General features: G+C 44.6%; 1 long non-coding RNA gene across 3 annotated transcripts in view; it reads left to right on the top strand.

The window, feature by feature from the left end:
* The window catches only part of LOC143808000 (uncharacterized), a 57,457-nt gene that overhangs the window by 26,450 nt on the left and 12,037 nt on the right, over positions 1 to 18,970 (top strand). For 2 of the 3 annotated variants that reach the window (XR_013221855.1, XR_013221854.1), the window contains exon 4: positions 17,054 to 17,631. This is a non-coding gene — a long non-coding RNA (uncharacterized LOC143808000). The remainder of the gene's footprint in view (positions 1 to 17,053; positions 17,632 to 18,970) is intronic. The other variant, XR_013221856.1, reaches the window with a different exon arrangement.

Genomic DNA, 18,970 nt, shown 5'->3' with positions numbered 1-18,970 from the left:
TGGCAGTCAGGCTACCTCTGGCGAGCACATAGAAGGCTGTGCAGCCCTCCAAAAAAATGCCACCCCACACCATTACTGACCCACTGCCAAGCCGGTCATGCTGAAGGATGTTGCAGGCAGCAGATCGCTCTCCACGGCATCTCCAGACTCTGTCACGTCTGTCACATGTGCTCAGTGTGAACCTGCTTTCATCTGTGAAGAGTACAGGGCACCAGTGGCGAATTTGCCAATCCTGGTGTTCTGTGGCAAATGCCAAGCATCCTGCACAGTGTTGGGCTGTGAGCACAAACCCCATCTGTGGATGTTGGGCACTCAGACCATCCTCATGGAGTCGGTTTCCAAGCATTGGTGCAGACACATGCACATTATGGGCCTGCTGGAGGTCATTTTGCAAGGCTCTGGCAGTGTGCTCCTGTTCCTCCTTGCACAAAGGCTGAGGTAGCTGTCCTGCTGCTGGGTTGTTGCCCTCCTATGGCCCCCTCCATGTCTTCTGGTGTACTGGCCTGTCTCCTGGTAGTGCCTCCAGCCTCTGAACACTATGCTGACAGACACAGCAAACCTTCTTACCACAGCTCGCATTGATGTGCCATCTTGGATGAGCTGCACTACCTGAGCCACTTGTGTGGGTTGTAGAGTCTGTCTCATGCTACCACGAGTGTGAAAGCACAACCAACATTCAAAAGTGACCAAAACATCAGCCAGAAAGCATTGGTACCGAGATGTGGTCTGTGGTCCCCATCTGCAGAACCACTCCTTTATTGAGCGTGTCTTGATAATTGCCAATAATTTCCATCAGTTGTTTATTCCATTTAAACAACAGCATGTAAAATTGATTGTCAAACAGTGTTGCTTCCTAAGTGGACAGTTTGATTTCACAGAAGTTTGATTTACTTGGAGTTATATTCTGTTGTTTAAGTGTTCCCTTTATTTTGTTGAGCAGTATATATATATATATATATATACTAGATGGTAACCCGATTCTAACGCATCGGGTATTCTAGAATGTGTATGTAGTTTATTTATAAAGATTTTAGAATGATGCAATTTATACACAGGATTCGGACTGCGCCTGTCGCTGATTGTTCGCGGCCGGCCACGTAGTACATAGCACAGCCACATAGTATATAGCACAGCCCACGGAGTATATAGCACAGCCTGTTATGATCTGGTGGCCTAAGAGCAGCATGGGACGTACCCTGGAGAAGGTGGTACCTGTACTGACCGCAGACCCTGAACCTAACACCGCAACTAGAAGTAGCCGTGGAATGTACCTAGCGCTCCCTAGACATCTCGACACAGCCGGAGGACTAATTACCCCTAGAGATAGAAAAGGGAAAACTATCTTGCCTCAGAGAAAATCCCCAAAGAACAGGCAGCCCCCCACAAATATTGACTGTGAGAGGAGAGGGAAAAAACATACACAGACTGAAATGAGAATTTAGCAAAGGAGGCCACTTCTAGCTAAATAGAAAGGACAGGACAGAGTACTATGCGGTCAGTATTAAAACACTAGAAAATATCCACCACAGAAAATACAAAAACTCCACAGCTAACTAAAGACATGGAGGGTATATCTGCATCTCCAGAGATACCAGCTTGGCTAAACAAATCCTTATACAGACCAAGCTGGACAAGACAAAACATGGAAAATAAATGAACAATAAGACCACAGCATGTGGACAGCAAAATCAAGGCCAGAACTTATCTTTGTTGAAAAGAACTGCAAAGCAGAAGAGACCAGGCAGGGATGTGAATCCTCCAGGAACAATGGACAACTGGCACTGACTAAAGGGTGAAGCAAGACTAAATAGCCCTGTCCAAATTGCAAAAAGTGAAAACACCTGATAAATGCTGTGATTCAGAGACAGCAGCGCTACCACTTACAACCATCGGAGGGAGCCCAAGAGCAGAATTCACAACAGTACCCCCCCCCTTGAGGAGGGATCACCGAACCCTCACCAGAGCCCCCAGGCCGATCTGGACGAGCCAAATGAAAGGCACAAACCAAATCATCAGCATGAACATCGGAGGCAACAACCCAAGAATTATCCTCCTGGCCATAACCCTTCCATTTGACAAGATACTGAAGCCTCCGCCTCGAAAAACGAGAATCCAAAATCTTCTCAACCACATACTCCAACTCCCCATCAATCAACACCGGGGCAGGAGGATCAACAGAGGGAACAACGGGCACCACATATTTCCGCAACAAAGATCTATGAAAAACATTATGGATGGAAAAAGAGGCTGGAAGGGCCAAACGAAAAGACACTGGATTGATAATCTCAGAAATCCTATCAGGGCCAATAAACCGAGGCTTAAACTTAGGGGAAGAAACCTTCATAGGGACATGACGGGAAGACAACCAGACCAAATCCCCAACCCGAAGCCGGGAACCAACACAGCGACGACGGTTAGCAAAACGCTGAGCCCCTTCCTGAGACAACACCAAATTGTCAACAACATGAGCCCAAATTTGCTGCAACCTGTCAACCACAGAGTCCACCCCAGGACAATCAGAAGGCTCAACCTGCCCTGAAGAAAAACGAGGATGAAAACCAGAGTTACAAAAGAAGGGTGAAACCAAGGTAGCAGAACTAGCCAGATTATTAAGGGCAAACTCGGCCAATGGCAAGAAAGCCACCCAATCATCCCGATCAGCAGACACAAAGCATCTCAAATAAGTTTCCAAAGTCTGACTAGATCGCTCGGTTTGGCCATTTGTCTGAGGATGAAATGCGGAAGAAAAAGACAAATCAATGCCCAGCCTAGCACAAAAGGCCCGCCAAAACCCAGAAACAAACCGGGAACCTCTATCGGACACAATGCTCTCCGGAATGCCATGCAAACGAACCACATGCTGAAAAAACAATGGAACCAAATCAGAAGAGGAAGGCAACTTAGGCAAAGGTACCAAATGAACCATCTTAGAAAACCAGTCACAAACCACCCAGATAACTGACATCCTCTGGGAAACCGGAAGATCCGAAATAAAATCCATAGAAATATGCGTCCAAGGCCTCTCAGGGACCGGCAAAGGCAAAAGCAACCCACTAGCGCGGGAACAGCAAGGCTTGGCCCGCGCACAAGTCCCACAGGACTGCACAAAAGAACGCACATCCCGTGACAAAGAAGGCCACCAAAAGGACCTACCAACCAAATCTCTGGTACCAAAAATCCCAGGATGACCGGCCAACACAGAACAATGAACCTCCGAAATCACTTTACTAGTCCATCTGTCAGGAACAAACAATTTCCCCACTGGACAGCGGTCAGGTTTATCAGCCTGAAATTTCTGAAGAACCCGTCGTAAATCAGGGGAGATGGCAGAAAGAATCACCCCTTCCTTCAGAATACCGACCGGCTCAAGGACCCCAGGAGAATCAGGCAAAAAGCTCCTAGAGAGGGCATCAGCCTTAACATTCTTAGAACCCGGAAGATACGAGACCACAAAATCAAAACGGGAGAAAAACAGGGACCATCGGGCCTGTCTAGGATTCAGCCGTTTGGCAGACTCGAGATAAATCAGATTCTTATGATCGGTCAAGACCACAATACGGTGCTTGGCCCCCTCAAGCCAATGTCGCCACTCCTCAAATGCCCACTTCATAGCCAACAACTCACCATTGCCGACATCATAATTGCGTTCCGCAGGCGAAAACTTTCGAGAAAAGAAGGCACACGGTTTCATCAAGGAACCATCAGAATTCCTCTGAGACAAAACGGCCCCTGCCCCAATCTCAGAAGCGTCAACCTCAACCTGAAAAGGAAGAGAAACATCCGGCTGACGCAACACAGGGGCAGAAGTAAATCGGCGTTTAAGCTCCTGAAAGGCAGAAACAGCCGCAGAGGACCAATTCGTAATATCAGCGCCTTTCTTCGTCAAATCGGTCAGGGGTTTAACCACACTGGAGAAGTTGGCAATGAAACGGCGATAAAAATTAGCAAAGCCCAAAAATTTCTGAAGGCTCTTCACGGATGTGGGCTGGATCCAATCATGAATGGCCTGAACCTTAACCGGATCCATTTCTATAGATGAGGGAGAAAAAATGAAGCCCAAAAAAGAAATCTTCTGTACTCCAAAGAGGCACTTAGACCCCTTCACAAACAAGGCATTATCACGAAGGATCTGAAATACCATCCTGACTTGTTTCACATGAGACTCCCAATCATCTGAAAAAATCAAAATATCATCCAAATATACAATCATGAATTTATCAAGATAATTCCGAAATATATCATGCATGAAGGACTGAAACACAGATGGAGCATTAGAGAGTCCGAATGGCATCACAAGGTATTCAAAATGGCCTTCGGGCGTATTAAACGCAGTTTTCCATTCGTCCCCCTGCTTAATACGAACCAGATTATATGCCCCTCGAAGGTCAATCTTAGTAAACCAACTAGCCCCCTTAATCCTAGCAAACAGATCAGAAAGCAAAGGCAAAGGGTATTGGAATTTGACCATGATCTTATTCAAGAGGCGATAATCAATACAGGGTCTCAAGGAGCCATCTTTTTTGGCAACAAAGAACAAACCTGCTCCCAATGGTGAAGAAGATGGCCGAATATGCCCCTTCTCCAAGGACTCCTTCACATAGCTCCGCATGGCGGTATGTTCTGGCACAGACAGGTTGAAAAGTCGGCCTTTAGGGAACTTACAGCCTGGAATCAAGTCAATAGCACAATCACAGTCCCTATGCGGTGGAAGGGAACTGGACTTGGGCTCATTGAATACATCCTGGAAATCTGACAAAAACTCAGGAATTTCAGAAGAGGGGGAGGAGGCAATGGACATCACAGGAACGTCGCCATGAACCCCCTGACAACCCGAACTAGTCACAGACATAGATTTCCAATCTAATACCGGATTATGCACCTGTAACCATGGGAAACCCAGCACAATAGCATCATGCAAATTATGCAACACCAGAAAACGACAATCTTCCTGATGGGCTGGCGCCATGCACATGGTCAGCTGTGTCCAAAACTGAGGTTTATTTTTAGCCAACAGTGTAGCATCAATGCCCCTCAAAGGAATAGGACTCTGCAAAGGCTGCAAGGGGAAACCACAACGTCTGGCAAATTCTAAGTCTATTAAATTTAGAGCGGCGCCTGAATCCACAAATGCCATGACAGAAAATGACGATAATGAGCAGATCAGGGTCACAGATAACAGAAATTTAGGTTGTACAGTACTGATGGTAACAGAACTAGCGATTCTCTTGGTACGCTTAGGGCAATCAGAAATAACATGAGCAGAATCGCCGCAGTAAAAACACAACCTATTCTGGCGTCTGAATCCTTGTCGTTCAGCTCTAGACACAATCCTATCACACTGCATAGGCTCAGGACTCCGCTCGGAAGACAATGCCATAGTGTGCACAACTCTGCGCTCGCGCAAGCGCCGATCAATCTGAATGGCCAGAGACATAGAATCACTCAGACCAGCAGGCGTGGGGAACCCCACCATAACATCTTTAACGGATTCAGAAAGACCCTTTCTGAAGATTGCCGCCAAGGCATCCTCATTCCATTTAGTCAGTACAGACCATTTTCTAAACTTCTGGCAATATGATTCTGCCACTTCTTGACCCTGAGACAGGGCCAACAAGGTCTTCTCAGCATGATCCACTGAATTAGGTTCGTCATACAATAACCCAAGCGCCTGAAAAAAGAGTGTCTACATTAAGCAACGCCGGATTCCCAGGTTCCAGGGCAAATGCCCAATCCTGGGGGTCACCACACAGCAGAGATATAATAATTTTAACCTGATGGATGGGATCACCAGAGGAACGGGGTTTCAGAGAAAAAAACAGTTTACAGTTATTTTTAAAGCTCAGAAATTTGGACCTATCCCCAAAAAACAAATCAGGAGTTGGAATTCTAGGCTCTAAAACTGGAGTCTGAACGATATAATCGGAAATACCCTGTACTCTAGCAGCAAGTTGATCCACACGAGAAGCCAATCCCTGAACATCCATACCAGCGCCGAACTCCTGAGCCACCCAGAGGCAAAGAGGGAAGAGAAAAAAAAAACACAACAGACTACAGAAAAAAAAATGGCTCAGCACTTTCCTTCCCTTCTTCTGAGATGCGGTTAACTCATTGTTGGCCAGTTGTACTGTTATGATCTGGTGGCCTAAGAGCAGCATGAGACGTACTCTGGAAAAGGTGGTACCTGTACTGACCGCAGACCCTGAACCTAACACCGCAACTAGAAGTAGCCGTGGAATGTACCTAGTGCTCCCTAGACATCTCGACACAGCCGGAGGACTAATTACCCCTAAAGATAGAAAAGGGAAAACTATCTTGCCTCAGAGAAAATCCCCAAAGAACAGGCAGCCCCCCACAAATATTGACTGTGAGAGGAGAGGGAAAAAACATACACAGACTGAAATGAGAATTTAGCAAAGGAGGCCACTTCTAGCTAAATAGAAAGGACAGGACAGAGTACTATGCGGTCAGTATTAAAACACTAGAAAATATCCACCACAGAAAATACAAAAACTCCACAGCTAACTAAAGACATGGAGGGTATATCTGCATCTCCAGAGATACCAGATTGGCTAAACAAATCCTTATACAGACCAAGCTGGACAAGACAAACCATGGAAAATAAATGAACAATAAGACCACAGCATGTGGACAGCAAAATCAAGGCCAGAACTTATCTTTGTTGAAAAGAACTGCAAAGCAGAAGAGACCAGGCAGGGATGTGAATCTTCCAGGAACAATGGACAACTGGCACTGACTAAAGGGTGAAGCAAGACTAAATAGCCCTGTCCATATTGCAAAAAGTGAAAACACCTGATAAATGCTGTGATTCAGAGACAGCAGCGCTACCACTTACAACCACCGGAGGGAGCCCAAGAGCAGAATTCACAACAACAGCCCACGGAGGATATAGCACAGCCCAAGTAGTACATTGCACAGCCCACGTAGTACATTGCGCAGCCCACGTAGTACATTGCGCAGCCCACATAGTACATTGCGCAGCCCACGTAGTATGTTGTACAGCCCACGTAGTATATTGCAATGTGGGCATCATATTCCTGTTAAAAAAAGAATTAAAATAAAAAATAATTATATACTCACCGTCCGTTGGCCCCCGGATGCAGGAGAAGCGTTTACCAATGCTCCTCGTGCGCTCCGGTCCCAAGAGTGCATTGCAGTCTCGCGAGACCGCACGTCATCATCTCGCGAGACCGCAATGCATGGAGCAGTCACCGGAGCGTCGCGAGGAGCTGGAAAGGCCTATTCTGGATCTGAGGGGCCGACGGACGGTGAGTATATAACTATTTTTTATTTTTTTTATTATTTTTAACATTAGATCTTTTTACTATTGATGCTGCATAGGCAGCATCAATAGTAAAAAGTTGGTCACACAGGGTTAATAGCAGCATTAACGGAGTGCGTTACACCGCGGCATAACGCGGTCCGCTAACGCTGCCATTAACCCTGTGTGAACGCTGACTGCGGGGAATATGGAGCGGGCACTGACTGCGGGGAGTAAGGAATGGCCATTTTGCCACCAGACTGTGCCCGTCGCTGATTGGTCGTGGCTGTTTTGCCGCGACCAATCAGCGACTTGGGATTTCCGTTGCAGACAGACAGACAGACAGAGAGACGGAAGGGACCCTTAGACAATTATATAGTAGACTAGATGGTGGTCCGTTTCTAACGCATCAGATATTCTAGAATATGTATGTAGTTTATTTATGAAGATTTTAGAATAATGCAATTTATACACAGGATTCGGCCAGCCGGGCTCGACCAATTAGCGAAGCGTGGTTCAAATTCCGCCCCAATTTGCGGCCGGACTGCGCCTGTCACTGAGTGGTCACGCCCGGCCGGGCGTGTCCAATCAGTGAAGCCAGGGCCTGCTTCAGGTTTTTGAGGGCCCCGGGTGAAAGAGTCTCAGTGGGCCCCCCTCTTTAACACATACCACAATTCATGATGCACAGATACAGCAGAGAAATATACCACAACCAAGTAGCATATAACACAGCCCACGTAGCATATAACACAGCCCACGTAGCGTAAAGCACAGCCACGTAGCATATAACACAGCCATGTAGTATATAACAGCCCACGTTGCATATAACACAGCCCACGTAGTATATAGCACAGCCACGTAGTATATAGCACAGCCCATGTAATATATAGTACAGCCCACACAGTATGTAGCACAGCCCACGCAGTGTATAACACAGCCCACTTAGTATATAGCACAGCCCACGCAGTGTATAACACAGCCCATGTAGTATATAGCACAGCCAACGTAGTATGTAACACAGCCCACGTAGTATATAACACAGCCCATGTAGTGTATAACACAGTCCATGCAGTGTATAACACAGCCCATGCAGTGTAAAGCACAGCCCACTAAGCCTGTGGCTGATTGTTCGCGGCCGGCCACGTAGTATATAGCACAGCCACGTAGTATATAACAGCCCACATAGTAAATAGCACAGCCACGTAGTACATAGCACAGCCACGTAGTATATTACACAGCCACGTAGTATATAGCACAGCCACGTAGCATATAGCACAGCCCACAGAGTATATAGCACAGTCATGTAGTATATAACACAGCCAACGGAGTATATAGCACAGCCACATAGTATATAGCACAGTCCACGGAGTGTATAACAGCCCACATAACATATAACACAGCCACTTAATTTATAACAGCCCACATAGCATATAACACAGCTCACGTAGTATATAACAGCCTACACACGCCGTATATAACACAGCCCATGTAGTGTATAACACAGCCCGCGTAGTGTATAACACAGGCCACATAGTATATAACAGGCCACGTAGTGTATAACACAGCCCACGTAGTATATAGCAAAGCGCACGTAGTATATAGCACAGCCACGTAGTACCGTATACTGTACAGCCACGTAGTATATAGCACAGCCCACGTAGTACATTGCACAGCCCACGTAGTATATTGCACAGCCCACGTAGTATATTGCACAGCCCACGTAGTACATTGCACAGCCCACGTAGTACATTGCACAGCCCACGTAGTACATTGCACAGCCCACGTAGTACATTGCAGCCCACGTAGTATATTGCACAGCCTACGTAGTACATTGCACAGCCCACGTAGTATATTGAACAGCCCACGTAGTATATTGCACAGCCCACGTAGTATATAGCACAGTCATGTAGTATATAACACAGCCAACGGAGTATATAGCACAGCCACGTAGTATATAGCACAGTCCACGGAGTGTATAACAGCCCACATAGCATATAACACAGCTCACGTAGTATATAACAGCCTACGCACGCCGTATATAACACAGCCCATGTAGTGTATAACACAGCCCGCGTAGTGTATAACACAGGCCACATAGTATATAACAGGCCACGTAGTGTATAACACAGCCCACGTAGTATATAGCACAGCCCACGTAGTATATAGCACAGCCACGTAGTACCGTATACTGTACAGCCACGTAGTATATAGCACAGCCCACGTAGTACATTGCACAGCCCACGTAGTATATTGCACAGCCCACGTAGTATATTGCACAGCCCACGTAGTACATTGCACAGCCCACGTAGTACATTGCACAGCCCACGTAGTACATTGCACAGCCCACGTAGTACATTGCAGCCCACGTAGTATATTGCACAGCCTACGTAGTACATTGCACAGCCCACGTAGTATATTGCACAGCCCACGTAGTATATTGCACAGCCCACGTAGTATATTGCACAGCCCACGTAGTATATTGCACAGCCCACGTAGTATAAAGCAATGTGGGCATCATATCCCTGTTAAAAAAAAGAATTCAAATAAAAAATAGTTATATACTCACCTTCCGTTGGCCCCCGGATGCAGGTGAAGCGTTTACCGATGCTCCTCGCGTGCTCCGGTCCCAAGAGTGCATTGCGGTCTCACGACATGATGACGTAGCGGTGTCGCGAGACCGCTACGTCATCATCTCGCGAGACCGCAATGCATGGTGCGGTCATCGGAGCGTCGCGAGGAGCGGGAAAGGCCTGTTCTGGATCCGAGGGGCCGACGGACGGTGAGTATATAACGATTTATTTTTTTTTATTATTATTTTTGACATTAGATCTTTTTACTATTGATGCTGCATAGGCAGCATCAATAGTAAAAAGTTGGTCACACAGGGTTAATAGCAGCGTTAACCGAGTGCGTTACACCGCGGCATAAGGCGGTCCACTAACCAGCTGCCATTAACCCTGTGTGAGCGCTGACTGTGGGGAGTATGGACTGGCCGCTGACTGCGGGGAGTAAGGAGCGGCCATTTTGCCGCCGGACTGTACCCGTCGCTGATTGGTCGTGGCTGTTTTGCCGCGACCAATCATCGACTTGGGATTTCCGTTACAGACAGACAGAAAGACGGAAGTGACCCTTAGACAATTATATAGTAGATATACACTGTATATATATTTATTTAAAACAATAAGTCATTTTCTGATGACATATTACCATAACCTTCTAAATAATGGCAAACACCAAGATTATTTTACATATAGAATTAGTCAACATAAAACACTTCAAAGCTTCAGGGCTTCAAACACTTCAAGGCTTCAAAGCTGAATTCACCCAGCATGCGTTGCTGACTAAATCTGTACAAAAAGGTCTCTGCTGATTTGCAGTCATTATACAAAGCCTGTATAGTAATGTCATGTAGCACAAAAAAAGCTGCCCCCAAATTGCTAGATCGTGGACTGTTAATAAGCTTGTTGACATTTCTAATACCAGCGAAGCTAGCGATCTGGCCAGCTTCCAAGTGATGTGAGCGGGCTCTAAAGCAATAGCTGCAAGCATTATGCCCTAATTCCGCAGGTAACCGGCCACTCTGATCCTGTAGGTGTAATCTAGGCAACGAACAGATATGATGTTCAACCCTTTTTTTTTCACTTTTTGTTATATTCTAGGAGCCATATCTTTTTGATAACATAGTTATATGAGGGCTTGTTTTTTTTTCGGATTGCGTTGTATTTATTAGCAGCATTATTTTTGGGATACAAATAAACTGTTAACAAACTTTTTATCAAATTTTTAAGGAATATAAACAAATCAACAGTTTTGCTACGGCTTTTTGTTTTAAAAGTTACACTATTTGCTATGCTGCACAAATTAAGTGTTAACTTTATTCTGTAGGTTAATATAAATACGGCTTACTGAATTTATATAGTTGCTATATATATATCTATTGCTGATAGATGCTACTACGCACATACCGCCACAGACGTCATTTTGATGGAGCCAATTTTTTTTATTCCTAGCAAAATGGCGCCGGCACCTGCGCAGTAGCATCTACCTCGTTCCGATAGATGCTACTGCGCAGGCGCCATTTTTTTCTGCAAAATATGATAGGCAGTATGTAAACTAGGGGTCAGGTCAGTGAGGGATCAGTGACCTGTCAGAAGCCATACTGATGAATATGTAAGCAGAGCACCACATGAAGGACCCCCCTCCAGGCCGCCCTGGGACACGAGCATATTATTAACTAAAAACTGATAAAGATTACACAACAACCGCAAGACGGATTTCATCAACCAAGGTATCATTTTAATCAGTATAATGGCGCCGTCCTGACATTGTCTGTAGTTTACTACTCACAAACGCTTTAAAGAAAAACTTGTCACCCTATTTTGATACCTATAACTATTTTTTCCCATAGATTGAGCTTCATGAAGACTTGTTTTTTTTCTTGACAAGCTGTAGTTTTTACTGATACCACTTTGGATTATATACATCTTATGGATCACTATTTATCTCTTTAACTGGTAGCAAGCATGAACAAAAACATGATATCTGGAATAGTATTTACATTTTATTTTTTACCGATTGGCACAAATGCAGTGGAGGGGTGGTGACAAATAAACCATTTTTTTAAAGAAAAATTATGATTTTTTTGTATTTTTTATTTTTACATTCTTTCCATATTTTACATTATTAGTTTTTTTTTACATTTACAGAACTTACTAGTTCCACAAGGTGACAGTCCTGCGATCCTGACAAAACACATACATAAGCAATACAATGCATTATCTCATCTGTGATTGTTTGACTGACAGCTTATCTGGAGATTGGCTGAGGTATATGGCAGCTATAGAGACCATTGTCAGGCCTACTGTTCCCGTAACAACTGCACCCATTTATCATGTAGGGGTGCTGATGGGTGACAAAAGGTACCATTTCCTTTTATCTAACTCCTCACTTGCCGCTGTCAGTGCTGAGAGCGGAATCTGAGGGTTTAAAGTGCTGAGATGAGCGCTATGTCCAGTCTTGGCACACGCAGCAGGAGCTTAGCTCTCTCTAAGTCTCGAGTCACACTAGCGTATCATAAATCGATTTGATATTGATCCAGAAAGTAGGACGAGTGTCATGTGAGTACAATGTGATTTTTCTCAACTCGCATCCGTATGACATCCATATACAATATGTTTTTAACATCATTTTTTACATACTGTAATACTGTCATTTAAGCTAGTTTTATAACTAATAAAGCAATCTTAAATACGGTACATATATAGAAAGACATATAGAGAGATAGAATAGATGGATAGATATATAGATATCCTGTAAGCAAATAATTTCACAAGCCCCTACATAAACTTTCACCCTTTAGTGCCTTTCGTGTGGCACTAAAGGGTGCACGACAGCGTCATATATTTCTATGTAACTGTCACGCTTGGGTTGGGAAAGCCACCCCCCAGTCCATGGACTGAATTTCAATCTCAGTCCGATTTATACGGCCATCTGAATGAGCCATAATAGGAGGCTCCTGCTGCGGACGGCACAACTGCTGTGCCCATGCCATCCTTCTCCTGCAATCTGGGTGTGCTGTTACATCTATTTGCAGGAAGGGGGTAAAAGGAGGTAAATTGTAAAGTTGTTTGTTTTTAAAAGCAATTTGCATTACTACCTAATTAAAGGGGTTGTTTGGTCCAAATCGATAAATCTGCAGTCTTGCGACCTCGCCCCATACACAGGTCTGGAATTCCAGTTAAAGGTAACAAAAAAAGGGTCGATATTGACTTGTGGGATTTCTACTTCCAAGTGCAAGTTCTCTTCCTCTCTGAAGAAACAATTTGCTTATTTAATTTCCCAGAGGAGCATGCGAAGCATTTTAAGGCTATGTGCACACGTTGTAGATTTGGGTGCAGAATTTTCTGCACAAAATCTGCATCTCCTGGCAGAAAACGCAGCTGCTTTTTTGATGCGTTTTAATGCTTTTTATGCATTTTTTGCGCGGTTTTGATGCAGTTTTTGATTCGTTTTTATTCATTTTTTAATACATTTTAATGCATTTTTGTATGCGTTTTTGAAAGCTAAATAAAGATGTATTATTGAACGAAAAAAAAAGATTTGTGATGTCATTAGTGTCCAACCTCCTCTTTTACATTTGTCCAACCCACACTCCATTCACACAGATTGACAGATAGATAGGTAATAATAATAATGTAATAATAATTTTTATTTATATAGCGCCAACATATTCCGCAGCGCTTTACAACTTATAGAGGGGACTTGTACAGACAATAGACATTACAGCATAACAGAAATCACAGTTCAAAACAGATACCAGGAGGAATGAGGGCCCTGCTCGCAAGCTTACAAACTATGAGGAAAAGGGGAGACACGAGAGGTGGATGGTAACAATTGCTTTAGTTATTTGGACCAGCCATAGTGTAAGGCTCGGGTGTTCATGTAAAGCTGCATGAACCAGTTAACTGCCTAATAATAATAGATATAAATATAGATAGATCTATAGATAGAAGGAATGAGATGGATAGATACTGTAGATCTATAGATAGATATATACATAGATGGATAGATATTATCTATCGATCTGTAGATCTATCTCATTCCTTCTATCTATCTATTCTATCTATCATCTATTATATCTATCATCTATCTATCTCATTCCTTCTATCTATCGACAGATAGATAGATAGATAGATAGATAGATAGAAGGAATGAGATGGATAGATAGATCTACATATAGATAGATGTATAGATCTATCTATTCATATATCCATCTATAGATATATCTATTCATATATCTATCTATAGATATATCTGGATAGATATATCTATGGATAGATGTAGATAGATATATGGATAGTTAGATAGATATATCTATAGATATATCTATCTATAAATATATGTATAGATAGATTATCCATAGATGTATAATAGCAAGGCCAATGTTTATTAATGAACGTTTAAGTAAAAGAAAAAATCGGAAAAAAAATGGCGTGGGCTCCCGCGCAATTTTCTGCGCCAGAGGGGGAAAGCCGACGGCCAATATTTGTAGCCTGGGAAGGGGGTAATACCCATGGCCCCTTCCCAGGCTATGAATATCAGCCCGCAGCTGTCTGCGTAGCCTTTACTGGCTATTAAAATAGGGGGACCCCCAAAAAAATGACGTGGGGTCCCCCTGTATTTTATAGCCAGGAAGGCTACACAGACAGCTGCGGGCTGATATTCATAAGCTAGAGAGGGGCCATGGATATTTGCCCCCCCAGCTACAAATACCAGACCCCAGTTGCCCCAGAAATGGCACATCTGTAAGATGCACCAATTCTGGCACTTAGCCCCTCTCTACCCACTCCCCTGTAGTGGTGGGATATGGGGTAATAAGGGGTTAATGTCACCTTGTAAGGTGACATTAAGCCCGGTTGATAATGTAGAGGCATCAATAAGACGCCTATCCATTATTAATCCTATAATAGTGAAAGAGTTAAAAAAAAATAAAGACACAGCCAGAAAAAAGTATTTTAATATTCTTAATTTCACCATACTTACCATACTCGATCGCCTGCAAAAAATTAAAAATAATAAACCAACCGTATACTCCCTTTCCGCCGTAGTCCAATTAATAACGAGTATCCCACGACGATCTTCCCTATAGAACAGTGACATCGGGTGATGTCACTGCTCTATAGACCTTCAGTGACACACTGACAGGAGACAATGGCTCCTGCAATGCATCACTGAAGAGGTTACCTGAGTTCAGGGTCTCACTTTATGGCAAAGCAGTGTGGGAATTTTCCCACACAGTAGTGCCACAAGTGAGAATAGGGACTATTTCTCACAGCGGCGGAATACCTTGCGGAAGGATACCTCAGTCATTGTATTGCTGGAGCCCCTAGAGAGTGGTCGCATCAGCTGATGTGGCTGCTCTCCACGGGAGATTGTCATGGGACACTCGTTTTAAAAAGGATATATGCGAATTAGGGAGTATATTGTTTGTTTATTATTTTAATATTTTTTACAGGTGAGCAATAGTTTCGGGGATCAAGGTGATGGTGAGTATGTACTCTATGTTGTATGTACTGTATGCGTTGTGTATATGTACTGTAGGTCTATATGTATGTGTTGTATGTATGTACTGTATGTTGTATACACTGTATGTTGTATGTACTGTATGTTGTATGTTGTGTTATATGTACTGTATGTGTTGTATGTTTCATGGTGTATGTTGCATGTTGTATGTACTGTATGTTGCATGCTGTTTGTACTGTATGTTATATGTTGTATGTTATATGTACTGTGTGTTGTATGTACTGTATGTTTTGTTTTTTTTTTACATTCAACACATTAGCCGGATGATGGGACTACTACTGTCCCATCATTGGCCAATGTGTCAATCACTGTCACTGTAGCAGGCATAGCCCGATGGGACTTGTAGTCTCATCGGACGATGCCTGCACAAACACACACCAAAGACCCCCGCACACACCAGGACAGGGCTGCACACACCCGGACAGCCCCGCACACACCCGAACAGCCCGCAGATCCCCTGGACAGGCCCGCAGATGCCTCGGCAGGCCCTCGGACAGCCCGCAGACCCCGCCCGCACACACATACACGCACACAGTCACTACCCACACACTTCCCTCCTCCCGAACTGCAGCGTTTCTCGGACCCACATCCGCAGCAAAACTGCAGATCTTTTTTACATCTGCGGTTTTGCTGCGGATGTGCCTGACTCAATGCAAGTCTATGGGTGCAGAAACGCTGCAGTTCCGCACAAATGAAGTGACATGCTGCGGGAAAGAAAAGCTGCGTTTTGGTGCGGCTTTTTTCCGCAGTATGTGCACATCAAGTCTGCGATTCTCATAGACTTACATTGGTTGTGAACTACACTGCGGATTTGATGCAATTATGCGTGGCAAAAAACGCTGCGGATCTGCAATCAAATCCGCAATGTGTGCACACAGCCTAAGTCTCTTCATACTGGCATTCCAGACCTGGCTTGTCACTCTCTACAAGGAGAACCCTTACCCCTTAGATCCCAGTGTTAGCCTCTCACCTAGCCGAATCAGAGCTCATACTTTGCTCTGATGAAGGGAAATACCCTAAAACACAGTGTCTGCAAACTGGGATTCTAGTTTGGCTTTTATCCTAAGTCATATTGCATGGCTCGTTAAAGGGTTGATATTGACTTGTAGGATTGCTGCTTCTAATAGGTGGCACTAGAGTTCAAGTACTCTTCCTGTCTGGAGAGACAATTTGAATATTCAATTTCCGAGAGGATCAGGCAAAGCATTTAAGTCTCTTCATACTGGCATGCCAGACCTGGCTTTTCGTGATGAGCGCGTGTGCTCGTTACTCGAGTTTTCTGAGCATGCTAGGGTGTTCTCCGAGTATCTTTGCCGTCCTCATAGATTATGTTTGTGTTCCTGCAGCTGCATGATTTGTGGCTGTTAGACAGCCTGAATACATGTGGGGATTGCCTGTTTGTTAGGGAATCGCCCAAGGTACTCAGAGCATGCTCGGAAAACTCGAGTAACGAGCACACTTGCTCATCACTACTGACTTTTCATTCTCCAAAAGGAGAAACCTTACCCCTTAAATCCCAATGTATCCATAGAAATTCAAGTTCAATTGAAGGATGTTAGATGGAACATTCAGTGCATTCTGGATGTACAAACCTCTGACCTAAAGATTAAAGAAATGGCTGACATCTGGACATAAATAAGCACATAGAATATAGATTGTGTAGTCTGCTTTTAACATTGTATATTTCTACAGGTGCTTATAATTTTTTTGATGCCTCAGGCAAAAAATGAACTGGCGGATACAAAAGAGGCAGATAATTTCCAGACTCCAATGACTCCTGCAGAGAAAATGTGGTTCCAGTGCTGAGAACGATAGAGCATGCTGCTTAAAAATACAGCTATGTGAATGACTGCAGTGACCAACATTAGGACCATGTATGGGACCTTCCAAATACAGAAGTAACAGTGAGATGAAATAAGCTTCCTTCCTCTTCCTCTTCCTCAAAGCATTCTTGAAGACAAAACTGAAAAATCCCACATGGTGTTGTACAGCTCACTCTCAGTCCACAGTTACTGATATCAAAATGTTTATTCTGGACCTACTGGAACTGAATTCTGAATATTGCACATTTTACAACCTGAAAAGACAAACCACAGCTCGTGACAAACTCCTACAGGAAAAGTTACTTCCTCTTTAATCTCTAATTGCGGTGCGGCCTAGGTTCTAATCTTCTTATATAAAACCTGGATCTTTTTAGTCTTTTGCCAGGTGACTACTGATTCCATTCACTGAAGCTGACCTTCTGAACCTCATCTGTGTACACGAAAAAAGTAAGTGCTAACTGTAATGTTACAGGAACATCTACATGATACACATTTCGTTCAAACTGGTTTACTGATTTTTATTGCTGGGATTCCTGTAACTGTAAAAGGTTTTAAAACACATTGGGGAGAATTTACTAAACCTGTGTAATAGTTAACCAGAATAGCATAAATTAAGGATCATTCAGGCGTTAGTGATTTTTCTTGTACCCAAAAAAAATCGTTTCTTCAATGTTGTTGATCAGATTCTGGTCAGTGTGTCCGTTTACCATAAGGCTGTGTGTCCACGGTCAGTAAACGCTGCTTGTTTGACGCTGCGCAGAGCTGCAGCGTCAAACACGCAGCGTCCAGATGTTCCAGCATAGTGGAGGGGATTTTTTGAAATCCCGTGTCCACTATGCGTGGAAACCCGCACGCGGCGGGACTGCGACTCCGGACATGCTGCGCGTCTTTTCAGATCGCAGCATGTCCGTACACCTTGCGGGGACGCAGCGTCCCCGCAAGGCATAACACAGGGCCCTATGGGAGGGGGGCGATGATCCCGGATGTGTACAGTTAACACATCCGGCATCATCGCATCCCAGAAGGGCGCCGGCCATCCTGAACATGGACACGCAGCCTAAGAGTAGTTGTAGCGCCCCCACTGCCGCAGGGCCGAGGGGTACCCGGTACCGGGCCTCTGAGTCTCTGTTCTGGGGTTGTCACGGTGGCTAGACCCGGTCCGTGACCCTGCTGAGGGGCGCCCAATAATAGGTGTGGATGGTGGTGGTAGTGCGGTGCAGTGCCGGTCACAGTAAATAACGAGGACACCAGGTTGCAGTCTCTTTACCTCTTTACTGAAGGCTTCGAGTTAGCCAATCCAGAGCACTGTTAACCGAGCTGTCTGAGACCGGCCGGTCCAAAGGCACATTAGGAGTTCCCCTTGACAGGTGAGAATCAGCGTCTACCTGCTAGCGCCTATGTGTTGTAGTCCTTCCCTGCTGAGCACCCCGGGATAGTCCTCACAACTGATTCTGTCTGTCTCTGATGTTTGTTCTCTCTCCGTCCCCCAGATGATATGGCAGGACGCACCCATATGACGGGGTAGGCCTGGAGTTCTTCCGGGACTCTAGAGCCGCCCCTCTCCCACAGCTGCCTCCGTTGTCTGCTTAGGTGTTTAAGTGGGACAGCCAACCTATAATTGGCTGTCCTGCCGTGGTTTGAAGTAATGCTTAAAGTCTCTTACTTTCTCGGCGTTCCGGCCACCGACTGTTTGCACCTCAGAAGGATGTTGCCTTGATCTTTCAGCACGACTCCTTCTGGTCCTATTGCCTCTTTGCTGTATTCCCGTTGCTCACTAGTTGCGTTG

This window comes from Ranitomeya variabilis, chromosome 2 (assembly GCF_051348905.1).
Source record: "Ranitomeya variabilis isolate aRanVar5 chromosome 2, aRanVar5.hap1, whole genome shotgun sequence".
NCBI lineage: Eukaryota > Metazoa > Chordata > Amphibia > Anura > Dendrobatidae > Ranitomeya > Ranitomeya variabilis.
Note: the sequence above shows the minus strand (reverse complement) of the source record. Positions and strands in the feature narration are given on the sequence as shown.